Raw genomic sequence first — 14,201 nt, forward strand, 5'->3', positions numbered from 1 at the left:
TCCTGGGTTCTGGGAGCGTCGTGGTTTGTGTTACCTGCGAAAGTGTACGCATGACCGCCCTCCAGTATTGGTTCACTATGGAACACGTCCATAAGGTGTGAAAGAGAGTCCCCCCCCTGCCCACACTGTCGAAGACATAAGGGTGAGTCCGTCTGCTTGAGTTTGTATAGGAGAGTTTGTGTATAGTATATGCGATGCAGTATTTTCAACTGTATTAGTTTGAGTTTGGATGGTATCGCTACCTCCCTGGGGGAATATATGCCCTCCTGCCATTCCGTCTCGTCAAAGTCTCCTAATTCTTCCTCCCACTTCGCTTTAAGGGCCACCAAGGGGTCCGGCTGATTGTTTATGATTTTACGATATGTCTGAGATAAGGCTCGTTTGGTAAGATGGTCTGTGAGGAGTCTATCCTCCAGTGGCGAGGCTTCCGCCAGCAGCGTGCCCGGTGCGATCTCTGCCATGAGCGCGTACCTGACTTGGGTGTAGCGGAATCTTTCGGCGTCCGCCATGTCATAAGCAGTCTGTAACTGCTCAAATGGTAGCACCTCTCCCTTATTCCAGAGGTCCCCGACTCGCGAGATCCCTATCAGGTCCCACTGCCTAAATCCTTTAGTATTACGCAGTCTAGCCTCTTTACATCCCATAGTGGCATAGCCTGCGTTATCTTTCCTTCCCATCCCAGGTTCCTCTGCGCCTCATGCCACACTTGTATAGTGTGTGCCGTCGGACCCGTAAGGTTGTGCCTCTTACTCTTATTATATAATGCCCCCATGACTCCACCCTCGCCCAGCAGCTGCCGGTCCATGCGGTACGCTGGATCATCTCCTGGTGCGTGGAGCCACTGGTTTATAACCACAAGCTGCGAGGCCCAGTAGTATATTTTTATATTAGGGAGGGCAATGCCACCGTCATAGCAGCCTTTTGTTAATTTATGCAGTGCTATCCGTGGTGTCTTTCCTTCCCATAATAGGCTAGTGACCTCAGCGTTTATGGTTGCAAAATACGCGTGGGAGACCGGAAAAGGCGTGTTTTGTAGTACGTACAAGAAACGGGGGAGAGCCATCATTTTGAAGAGGGCGGCTCTGCCCAGCAGCGTCAGTGGCAAGGAGCGCCAATGCTTGACATCACGACGAAGCCGCGTAAGGGGCTGCGTGAGATTCTCCGCGATAAATTGCGCCTGGTCAGTGGTGACATATATTCCCAGATATTTGAAACCCTCCTCTGTTATCTGTATCTTACATCCCCGTGGAAGCCGCGGTGGGGGGCCCCGGAGTATATAGAGATGCGATTTCGCCCAATTAATAGTGTATCCGGACACACGGCCGTAGAATAGTACATTTTTAACAGCAGACTGAAGCCTCAGATGCTAAGATCCCCGTCACAGAAACAAATAAAATCGAAGGTGTCTCAGAAAACCTTCTCAGCCTAAAAAGCCACTACACAAACAATGACCCCCCCTTAAGTCACTTAGGCAACTAAGTGCTTTGATACTGAAGTAATTATTGACGGGGTGCATCCAATATGGATACAAACCCTGGGAGTGATTTCTTGACAATTTTCACCAATGACGCACCATATTAAATCTTCCCTATGTAATACACAATTTCTTGTACTATACGGTATCGTGCCTTAATAGTTACCCGTGAATAACATATTGTCAGTCTTTTAGCCAGTAAGGACTAATATTGTATATTTTGCTGCATGTATATTGCCATATAATATGTTGTTTCTAAAAGAGAACTGCTTACGCAGCTTGACACATTCCTAATCCCGTCCCCTGATATACCTCCGTAAAAAATTGTTGCCCAGATATTTTAATTTTTGATGTGTGTTTTGGATCATTAGAGAAGTAATTTAGCTTGGGTAGACTTTGCTGATCCGGGACAAAATATTCTGGGCGACATTTTTAAAAATGGCGGCTGTGTTGCAGTGAGAATGTAATATGTCAGGAACCATGAGAACTATATACTTCATTTTGGTGTAAAAAAATAGGTTTTCGGGGGTCAAGTAGACTTACAGAGACAGAAAATAACTCCTGAAAACATCCCTTCCGCTAATTTCCAAAATTGCCACTTTAATGGTGGAAGAAGAGACATACATAGAAATGAAACAAATAACAATGGTTTTCAATCCTTTTATGTATACACCAAACAATGTTTATGTTCTGAATATGAAAAACAAATGTTTATCACTCCTGTTTTAGACACATTTTCATAGTTCACTTTATTTGGTTCAGCACTCACTCGTGGTACATTTGCAGAATGCTGAACATTTCAGAAGAGCAAATCGACAGGGACATCTTTTTGTAGCACAGGTTTTGCAAGTACATGTATAAGTGTAAGTTCTATGTGTAGAGGCCTCAGACATTTTGTAGGTTGTAGCACCCAATCAATATCTTCCCAGCCAAATTCACATGGATCTTTCTCTACATATGCATGATCCAAATCATTTACACATCTTATCAAGCAGAATGCTCGTTTAATGTGTCCATGCATAGAATAGGACGTTGGTGGAAGGCTACTTATCGGGGACTGATCTCTTGAACTCATTGTACTGAAGATCGTCAAAGGAATGACAATCAGAACTAATTTTCCGCACACACACACAAGGTATTTTTCTATGTCTTTAAAGTCACATTCTTCCTCTGTTTCAGCAAATCTTTTTGGAAACTTCACAGGTTCAGTAGTTAAACCTTCAACATTTTTCCAATTTTGCTCAAAGTTTCATCACTCGTAAGAATATCTGCCTTGATAAGAACACTGGGCATCTCAGGGTCAAGTTTCTAGTACAGAATATGAAGCAGGATTGTCTTTTCTCACCTGTTCCATAACGAATCCATAACTCTGACAATCCTTGACTTATGAAAATTGCACAAATCTAAGTAGGACAATAATAACATTTGTGTCATCTGACTGTACAATGACTTGACTGGAACCATTTTCAACTGCCCACTCAACATATGGCACAACACAAAGGTCAGCTTCCTCTGATTTGCTGTTAAGGTCTTGAACAATATAGCTGTTACCTTTTGAATAAATCTCTGCAGGCACCAACTCCACATTGACAATCATTCCACTTGCAATAATTGGAAATTGTGTCCACTGAAGCTTCAGCAATGTTTTGGCAGTAAACATCTCCAAGTACATCTTGCTCGATGTTGATCACCAGAATTTATTAAGTTGCACAGGTGTCGAATTTTCGATGCAGGCAAGGCCAACTGTTCCACTTGCGGACATTCGTCTCATTCTCTCACATTCTTAGACAGACAGTTCAAGATAACTGTCAAAGACAATGTGCAGTTCTTGCAAGGTGCACACTGGCTTTGATATCTGTAGAACAGTCTGAATGACTTCTCTGGAGCTTTGTATGGATAAAATCTTGACCATTCGTAATTGTGACATAGTTCACAACAACAGCCGTTTTCAATGAGGACACCTTTTCGAATTGAAATTCTTCAAGTGAAAGTTTTTTTTCTAGCTCTTCTACAAGTTTGTGCTTCACTGGTTTGTCTGCATCATCTCCATCAAATAATGTGTTTATTGGAAGAAGATAATGAGACAGAATATCCTAGATAAATTCATCCCTTTCTTTTGCTACATCGATCTCTATGTGCATGCGAAGGTTGGTTTTTTGCAACCTGTTTTGTAGTGGCTAGTTGGACGAAACTCACACTATGGCAAAGCGTGAAAGTTTGGCTTTAGTGATTATGTCAAACAGCTTTTTTTCTTTCAATGCAAATCTCTCCTGCTGAAGTTCTGCGTATAGTTTCCATACATGTTCCAGGACATCTAGTAAACGTGTCCTTACGTCATTAACAACATATTGTTTGGTCACGAAGTTGTGCTGTCGAAGTTGTGCAGTCATACAGGCTCAGTTATTTCAAAGGGGTTTCCTTGCTGCTGCATAAAATGAAGAAGGCTGTCAATATGTTTATTAAAACATTCCCCTCTCTTTCCCACAAGTTTATGGTGAGGAACAGTTTCACGATGGTCCATTAAGTTCGAATTTGTCATCTATCTGAAAACATTGCACATAGAAAGGACTTCATTGAAAGCTAGCTGCCATTGAGCAACATATTCACTTTTACATGCCTGACAAACAATTCCGTAGGTGATCTTCTGTGATCTCTGGATCATCTGCTCCAGTTTAATATCTGGAGCCCCAGCATTAAGCCTTCCCTTTCTGTCTTTCACCACAAAAAGTCTTTGGATGAATTTTCTGTAGCAGTATGCTTTTTCCACCTCTTCCTTTTTCACTCTTTCCAAATACCAGAACTTTATGCAATCTAATTCGCAAAACACAGTAATCAGTGACTACACAGTCTTCAGAACAGCTCCCAATCACCTTCATGATCAGCATGTACCAAGTTTTTCACTAGAGCTAGCATGTGTAAATCATTTCCCCTGTACTTGCAAAGTTCTGATTTTTCTTCACGTTCTTTGACAAACTCTACGAACTTGGTTTTCTGATTTTAAACGGAGTGCATTAAACATTGCCTGGCTTTGCATTATGTCTTTTGAATGAAGACCACCCTGTGCCTAGTTCACCTCGGAGATAAGATATGCAACACCTAATTTATCATTCTTGAACCAGAAAGCATTCCAACGCAAAGTTTCTATAGCCTCAGATATGATGAGCATACCTTGTAACGATCTAATATAAAAAGTTCAGCTCAATACTGACTGGACAGTTTTGCTTCCACAGATTTTAGCCTAAATAAGTGCATCATCTATGCCACATCCACTGAGATAACTTCCTGCACACCGCAACACAGCTTTTGTCATGTGCAAAACACCCATCATTGGAGAAAGGTCATCAAATTCTACTGGATGTGCATAAAAACGTCAGCTATAATACGGAAAACATCTTCATCATAGAAAATTGGCAGGATAGGCTGGTCTTAAAGATGAGCATGCACATTTTGGAAATTTTCTAGAGCTGTGTATACTGTTGCATAGTTTGTGACTGGAGATGGTATTACTGGTAAAAACCCAACCTTCTTCAGTGAGACGGAATTCTGGGATATGAGTGTGTGAATTCCAGCCCACGGAGGAACTGGCTTTTCTTCATCCCTCAGTCCGCACCAAATAAGCAATATGATAAATTCAGCGAAATCAGGTTTGTGGACCGCAGCATCAGGTAGAAGAAGATCCATGTCCTCAATCACTTTGAAACTTTCTCGTATACTATGACGTGTTGAGGGCTTGTAGTGATTTTGTACAAGGTGGCAAAGCATTGGGTTATAAGTTTGCAACTTTCTTTGTTACATGCCTACAGCTGACACAACTTGTTTTCCAGAAGCTACTTCATTGGTACAGTCTTGAAAAAGCACAATGGCAGTATCATGTGAGCTGGATGTTCCAGACAAAAAAAGCAGTCTTCAAAATCAAAATTATCAGGAGCAGCAATTGTAAATACTTTCCTGGTAAGGGGACTTGGAAGTGGTGTGCTGTCAGATTCACAAGATTCTACAGCATGAGCTGCTAAGAAGTTCCTGCTCCGTAAAATGTCATTATAACTTGATACCCAATCCTATTCAATGAAGTGATTAGCTCTCTACTTTTGCACTTTTCATAGATACCACAGGCAGGCATCATGTGTAGCAGAGTTTTCTTTTTGCTGTTATGTAATTATTAAAACATGATTTGGAAAAGACAGTACATTTGCACAACATAAGCCTGTCAGTTCATGGGATTGTCTTCATCTTCTGCGCCTAGATCTTCAAAGCCATCATCAATGTTGTCAGCTTCTGTTCCAAACTCAAGAACTTTAGTTTGTAACAGTTTTGCTTTGCTGATATTAAACAATGATGTAAAAAATGTAAAGACAACATCAGGCATTCTTGTTGACTCACATAATTTGCAGAGCTCTGGGGCATTACAAAATTTGTCATTAAGTCTAAAATCGAAATCTTTCAGGACGTTTCTTAAAATGTTCCTGCTGATTTTACTGCATCCTGTGATCTCATTTTGGCAGCAAGAACTTCAGGAGTCAGATCAGCTGAGAACACCACGAGTGTCTTATTCTTATCCATACATCCAGTCAAAGTGCAGATAATCGCCTGTCTGTTCGAATAAGCTACTGTCCAATATTGTAATCACCAGTAACAATGCTATAGCTGGGGTAAACTATCATTATCCCCTTATTCAGTCCAAGCTGTAATGTAAGCCAGGAATGCAATGTCAACATGGAAAAGACAATGATGTATGGTATCCACAATGCACTTACGATATCCTAGAATGTATACTAATGTCATGTGATAAATAGGTTATGCTGCAAAAAATCAATAAACTATGTTTAAAAAAAAAGTGTCTTATTCTTTTTGTTAGAATGACAAAAACGAATTCCGTCATTGTACATTCTCACCAGAAAAATCTTAATTTCATTATTATGGATCAATACAGTTTCAGCAATGTTGACCATTATTTCTCTGATCTCATGGAGTGTGACCCCATAGCCAGAAGTCAAGAGTGGCATTAAAAATTGATTTGTTTTTTCAAAGAATGCTTACTTGAACCGTTCGTTATGCCCGTCGGCCAACGGCCGTCACGAGCACTACCTCAGTAGTGCTGCACACGTCCGTTGGCCGACGCGGCCCCGCCCACTCAATGGAACGCCCCGCGGCGGTAAACGGGTTAACTGAAGGCTGGCGGTTATGTTGCTGCTGGGAGTTTATTGCACAATCATATCTCTAAATGTATGCACACATGCAGTTCGATGGGCATACAAATCCGCTGAAAATGCATTCCACTCGCTGTTTAGATCAGCTTCTAGGCATAAAACTTCATCTTGGAAGAAACTAGCTGCAGATAAAACATGTTTGCCCTTTGAAACTCACATAAATCTGTACTTTGTTCTTTTGTCAATTCCTTTGGCCCTTGCTCAGGCTAAACCACAGGTAACATTTTGAAGATCCTCTGCTTTCTGATCAGTTGTTGGAGGTGGACACGGGGTAACCTTCGATCTTCTGAGTGGATGGGCATTGGGTTTGGTTGTCATAGCTTTCTCAAAAGACTCGGATTCTTGTTGTAATTCACTGATTTAAGTTATTTTTTGACAACTTTTTTAGGCTATTTTCATTGTATACGACTTGTATAGCACTTGTTGTTACAATGATAAAAATATTTGATCCTCCTCTTCACTCATCAGTTTCATCTTTTGTGAACTTTGGCTTATTTCTGCAGCAATCGAACTCTCTTCTGTCCAGCCGCAGTTGATGTTAGCTTTTCTTCCATATCAGTTTGGAATATGACAATTTTCTTTGTTGAAGTAGCCCTCAGATTTTGTAGTTAGCAAAACTCTGTCTGGGGGTAATGATCCTCCGCTACCACCTGCTTAGCTCATGTTTCCGAATTTAAATCAATGGAAAAACTGACACAAAAAGAATATTAAAATAATTTACCAATATAATGGCTAAAACACATCATTATAGATCTGCCATCTTGGAAAATGGTGAAAGGGTTGCCCAGAGGAGTTTTTTTCTTGTCTCTATAAGAATACTTAACCACCAAAACCTATGTTTTGACACCAAAATGTAGTATATAGGTCTCATGGCTACTGACATATTACATCATCACTGCAACACAACCGCCATTGTTAAAAATGTCTTCCAGAAAACTTCAGCCCGGATTAGCAATAACTACCAAAGCTAAATTCACTTCTCTAATGATACAAAAATACAAATAAAAAATTCAACTCTCTGGACAACAGTTTTTTTACGGAGTTATATCAAGGGGCCAGGACTATCACCAACAGTCTCTAAGCTTGGCTTCTCTATGACCTCTCTGACGTATTGGCTGCACTGCCGGTTACAGCTTACTAAGTAGTCTCATCTGGCAATGGGCTGCCAAGCGACCCCACCAAGAACAGGTTGCTTTGCAATCTTCAGAAGCCAACCACCATATCCAGGCACTGAAAACTACATTAACTCATCTCAGCCATACTCCTGGATAATCTTGGTCGGGCAAAAGTTCATTACAAAGATTTTACAGTCAGTTGGGCATGTGCAGGTGCTCCTTGGACTGGGTCACCCTTCCAGCAAAATTGTATCCAGTCTTCACAGACTTCGGTCCAGTTTGGATGGAGAGTAGAAACCTAAAAAATTTCTATTTCTGTTGAGATGTCTTTTCCTAGACTGGTGGCAGGAAGCCATAGCCAGGGAAAGTACTGGTTTATTTAAGTACTGGTTAATAAAAATATACAGTCAAGATTAGAACTACACCTTAGTTCACATTCACAAATTACCTCTTTCAATTTCGGAAATATAGTTAAGCTAAGCGGCATCTTCAATATTAAGTGCTTAAGATTAGGATCAGGAGTAAATATCAAATATTGACTGATTCCAACAGAGAATTTAAACTCTACCTAAAAAGCTGCAAAGAATATTTACGTTTAGCATTATTTCCATTTTACACACTAGATTCAATTTAAACACAGTTTCTAATGAAGAGTTCATACTGATTTCCATGGTGTGCCTCGTCACTGACTATAAATCAAAGCAATACTTAGCAAATAACCACTAATCAGGAGAGCACACGCGTGGAAGGTCAATAATAGCTATATGACTACTTTGAGCAGGGGTATGCTCACCATACAAAATTGCAGTTTATGCAACTCCAACAAGGCATCCACCCGACATTGGATGGTATGCAATTGGAACGGCATCCTGCAGGCTGTGTTGGTAAAGAGTCGATCATTCATATTCTCGGCATCTACCCTGCAATGTTGCCAGAAGGAAGAGAGGCACTACGTGGCATATCCGATTACCTTAAGATACGAGCATGTAGACAAGCCCTCATTACAGCACTTAACTCTGAGCATACCCAATTCAATGTGTGGATGGTTAATTATGTGGCAACATTCACTTCAAAGGTTAAAGCTCTTGAGGAACAGATATGACATCGTAACACATAGCCAAAGCCGATGAATGCTGTTGTAATTGAACGTATTCTCTAGACACTAACCGCATTGCAATACAACCCAGATCTAAACGCACCATCTTGTCTAGTGTTAACTACATTCATCCAAGAAACTAGCCCATAATTTAAAAGTCTATAGGAGACAGCTAAATTGGACAAGTGGTAATATTACTTTGCTTTCTACACGTTCGGGTTGCAAAATGCACATTATTCTGTGCTGTTTTAAACAAAACTATTGCAAAAAGTACATGTTGCCTTTTTTGTAGTTCGTAATCAGGATTGCAGAGTGCAACAAGTGTGTTTTGCTGTGCTATTTTACATGAAACGATTTTAAAAGGTGCTTCTGTTTTATCGTCGTTTTAACCATAAGAAGGGTGTTCTATTTATTTAAATGAATGGTATGTGCAATGTTTTTTATTAACTACGCACTTTATAAATAAAATCTGAAACTGAAATTGAACCACCAATCAATTTATTATTTGATTGAGCCCAGGCCTGATTTACCCCTAAACAGGTCAGGTAAACGAGCTCCACCCATTGACAAACTCTTGTTAAGACATTTAGCAAAAAAACAGGTGGTCTGACCTTCAGCATGTGAGTTAAAAGACTGCAGTACTAATACAACGTCAAGTGCATGAACAGCAGCAGAAAGGGGAAGATATAATGAAAGTTACAAACATCTACAATCTATCATCAAGACAATCATAATCCAGCACTGGCAAAGCCAATAGGTCGCAGCAATCCAAGAGCTATAGGCGTTGTTGATAGCTATAATGCACAAGACTACATGGGAGAGACCGATCAGCATGAGTGAAAATCCAAGAGTTAAGAGGAGGCAGACAACTGAGTCAAAGGTAATGTTAACACACAGCAGACAAAGAAGAAGAAGAAATTCCCACAACTGAGCGAGTCAACAGGTGAGAGGAAGGAAGAGAGGTGAGCGAAAATAGAGGGTGATACAGCTTGGGCATTATCCAGGGATTCCGACCTGTGAATCACAGCACAATGTCTTCAGACCTCAGTCCTAGAAGCAGAGCATCACAATCAAAGGAAGTCCAGGACAACAGGTCTACTTCAACAAGGGCAGAAGAGGGCTTTGGAAAGCTACAAGCAGGACCCCAGGGAACTGTTCATGGCTCCAACCACTGACATGCTCAGTGTCCAACGCCAAGGCTCCATCCAATGACATGCTCAACAGCCAAAGTCAAGGCTCCATCCAATGACAAGCTCAACGTCCAACTTCAAGGCTCCATCCAATGACATGCTCAACGTCCAACGCCAAGGCTCCATCCAATGACATGCTTAATGTCCAATGCCAAACCTCCATCCAATGACATGCTCAACGTCTAACAGCTAACCTCCAATAATATAAGGCTGCAGCTAATCACAGGCTCACATTCCTCACCTGCAGCTATAGTTTTAATCATCACCTCTCAAGCTACAGCTTCAAAAGCCCTCGGTCTGGATGCAACATTTAGGGTGCGTTCTTACTTGGAGATCAGTTTCCTGAACACAAGGCGTATCCGAATAGTGTAAACTTTCAACGAGCACTTCAATCAAACCCTTTACTGGATATGCATTACCCTGATAGAAAGAGAGCAGACAACCTCCAAATACCTGCCCCCCCAATCTCTGCTGATTCTCGCCCCCTCTTGTGCATTGCTTTGCCCTTCAGACCCCTGGTGGTCCGTTGTTAACATGTACCGCAGGGCACAGAGTCCCCCTTGCTGAAGCAAAAAGTATAAAAGAATGCATCAGAGAGCAATCAGCAAGAGGGCCCTTCAAGCAAGGCGTCACTTACTGAAACTAAGTGTTCTCACAGCTCCCGCACACAGGGTGGCGACCCGCCCCTGGTACTCTGCAGTGTTAAGATGTTGTTACGTCAGTTTAGAATGTGTGGCTAAACCGAAGGATCAGAGGTGTGCGCTCAACTTGCTTCCAAAACAAAGGCCTTTTTCACAAACAGGAAACGTGTCTGTAGTCGTTCTCTGCTAGCATGTACCTCCAAGAAAGAACCCAGGTCTGTATGGAGTTATCTGCTGCATCTGAGTAGCATAACAGATACACCAGCAGATCTCTCTTTATGGTACCCTACAAGATGCGCGGTGGGCTCTCTGCTGTGGGGGAAACTGCAGCTCTATTCATTCACAGGCAAAGAAAGTGCCTTGACTGCCCAGGCATTTGGCTGCACAGCAGCAGGCTAAATCCCTAGAGCCCCTGCATTTACGATTTTTACAAGCTAGGCAATGTAAGAGTCTGTTGTTTTTAATTGTTTTCATCTAGGTTTGCTCTCGACAAGTAGACTCTGGGGCTCAGCTTAGTTATTCTGAGTGGGCTTGAAGAGCATAAGTGTGATAAAGTTCAACAAAAACAGTAGTATATGTGGTAATCAGACCTCCAATTGCGTTTCTGGCATTCCAGAAGGCTCCTTTCTTGGGGAATTTGCTTTCAGGGGCAATGTCAGGCGCTAGGCAGCCTTTATGCAATTATCATTAAGTTATATTGCCCATCACAACTCTTTTTTGCGTAAGGATTCCTGTTTTCACTCTACAGGTAAAAAAAAAAAAGACAGATTGACAATTACATTTTTTTTCGCAGGAGTAAATCGCCAAGCCCAACAGAGAGATGGAGTGTGTGTTCTCCTAGTTATACAAGTGATTCAGATAAGGGAACTGGGATCGGGAGTTGGGTATCCTGTGTTCAATTTAGCCTCTAAACTGCATTCATTTGAAGTTAACTTGAGAATAACAAGTCATTTCTTAAACCAATGACTTCCTCTCGTATATACCTACGCAACCTCGACACAATCGCCAACGTAAACGTGCTAATAAACGAAGAAGCACCTTTGCTTAAACGTCAACCCTAAGGGCTTTGCCAATGCATGTTTGTATAAATAATTGTAACATACAGATGGGAGGTGATTTATTTGGCTAATAAAAGTAATTGTTTAGCAGCGATAAAACTAAAATATGGCGTTTCCCATTTATTCGTCTCTTTAGCACTTTCAAAAATGTTGTGCCTCTGTTGTTCCGGGAGGATGGCATATTAGCTTGTTTGGAACATAAAAGCACTTTAGCTTGCTGTTTTGTTCATTTCTGCCACTAGATGTCTCTATAGACTCCTCTTGTGTTTTGGGTGAAATAAAAAATATCAAGTATTCGGCCGTTTATATGAAAAATGGTGTAAACGATTTTCGTGAAGAGTGGCAATAAAACATTAGAACGAGGACAAATATCTGCCAGAGAAATATATGTGGTAGATGAAGGCATTTCTTAGCAATCTCCTTTGTTAGAAAAAATATTTTCCTAAAAAGGCTTCTCACAAATTGGCAAACATGTCGCAGGATAAACAAGAAATTAGTACGTTTAGTAAAGTATACAAGGATAATTACAGAAGTAGCAGTCTTACCATCTATAAAAATATTTTAAAATATGCCCGGTACAGTATTAGTTCGACTGTTGTGAAGTAAATGTGCAACATCGACGTCACTGCTAGAGCACTGCCATTAAAAATAAATGTTTAGGTTCCAAGAAAGCCTCTTGGAACTTTAACTTTAATGCTGCTGACATCAGGATGTGAAGCTTTACAAAGTGGCCGTTGTAACAGGAGGCGTTTAGATGAGGTTTACCAAGCACATACAGCGGCATGGGATTTAAACATTTTTTTAAATGACACTCGTCGCTAATTAAAACACCAGTACTCCTTAACGAATGGTAGGATCGGTCTCCCATTCAATTTTATTTTAAATGAGTCCTTAAACAATATATGAAAATGGCTGTTGCATAAATTTAAGAGTACTTGGCCAGTGCTCTCCGGGAGGGTTAAACACCGGAAGAAGCATGACGTATGTAGACAAATGGAGAGAGCAAAAAATTGAGCTAATATGGTGCCAGCAAATGGGAAGCCTATGGGCGGGCTGTAATCCCACGATCTAGATACAGCACGTCTCTTTTGAGAGAGCGCATGCACGCCGTCTAGGGCCGAGGCGAGACCTAATAAACTGTATTAAACAATGCATGGAAAGCCACAGAAGGCCAAAGAGATTTTTCTGCTTTCTATCCCATCAATTAAGGCCAGAATAGAGAATCTTCTACGGATCAAATTGAATTCAGTTCGTATGCCCATGCTATTTAACTCCTGAAGCAGAATTCGGTCTCTATGCAGTGCCCTAGATAAAGAACATGAAAACTACTAGCCACCTATAGTGCTGCAGTGTTAGCAACTTCTTGCCTCAAAGTTGCCATGTAAATTCCTTCCTAGTCTTACACAAAGTCAAAGCTTGAATCTTCTGTGCATTTAGTTAGGTGATTGGTCATACTATATGAATTAAAAGATCAAGCTGATGCAAGAAAGATCCATTAAATACCATTAGCAGGTCTAGAAAATGTTTTTTTAGGCCTGGCATTAATCGAGATGTTTTGATTTTACTAAATTGATATGTATAATATTCTTACTCGTATCAGCTTTTAACCAGCCTGCTTCATCCATTGGTTCCTTATTGGGTCACTTACATTTTCTACTGCCCACTACCACATACAGCACGGGGCAGTGGACCATCTCACTTCAGCCACTGGCTAATTTCACTGTGAACGATGGCATTCTACGCTTTTACAAGGAACAAATCCACATACAAAGTAGTTCCTTTCAATGCCTGGGGTTTACCAGTTTTCTCAACAATAAAGATTTGCAAAAATAATATGACAAAACAAGCACTGAAAAAAGTCAAAAGGATGATAGACAAAATCAGATCTACTGGACTTCGCAAATGCTACTTTTTTCTTTGGTCTTTAACGGAACATTTTTTTAACATGTTTTGGATCACTCAACTGAGCAAATTAGATTTTGCATTTTCTTTTTTTTTTTTTTTTTTTCTTTTGCTTGAAGCATTTCCATAGTAAAACTTTGCTCTGGCAACTGTTCCACGGGTAGTTGCTCCATTTCTGCCCGAGAGTACTCATGCAGGTGAATTGTAGGAAAATGTTGAATCATGCTGGTAGGTCACAAAAAGGGCAAGTGATTTTCCTTCCATTCACCTTCTTTTGCCCGCTCGGGTGAGTGAATAACTTCCAGTTGAGTGACTTCTCTTCTAGTTCTTCTTGTGCAGAAGGTGGCGATGGACTGCTGCAGCAGACTCCTATAGGAATTGGACTTGTTTTTTACATGCGCAAAACTTTACATCCAATCATTGGCTGCGATTAATTTCTTGAATTTTTTCACGATTCACTGAGGGTTTGGGAGTCCCATCGATGTCAATTCCATGCAGGGTATTGCAGTATTGAGAAT

The 14,201-nt window shown here is 40.9% G+C and overlaps 1 protein-coding gene across 1 annotated transcript in view; it reads right to left on the reverse strand.

Moving 5' to 3' along the window:
- LOC146796208 (uncharacterized) overlaps positions 1 to 14,201 on the reverse strand; it is a 238,513-nt gene that overhangs the window by 85,394 nt on the left and 138,918 nt on the right. The gene's annotated exons all lie outside the window — the stretch shown is intronic.

Source organism: Triturus cristatus, chromosome 10 (assembly GCF_964204655.1).
Source record: "Triturus cristatus chromosome 10, aTriCri1.1, whole genome shotgun sequence".
NCBI classification, from domain to species: Eukaryota; Metazoa; Chordata; class Amphibia; order Caudata; family Salamandridae; genus Triturus; species Triturus cristatus.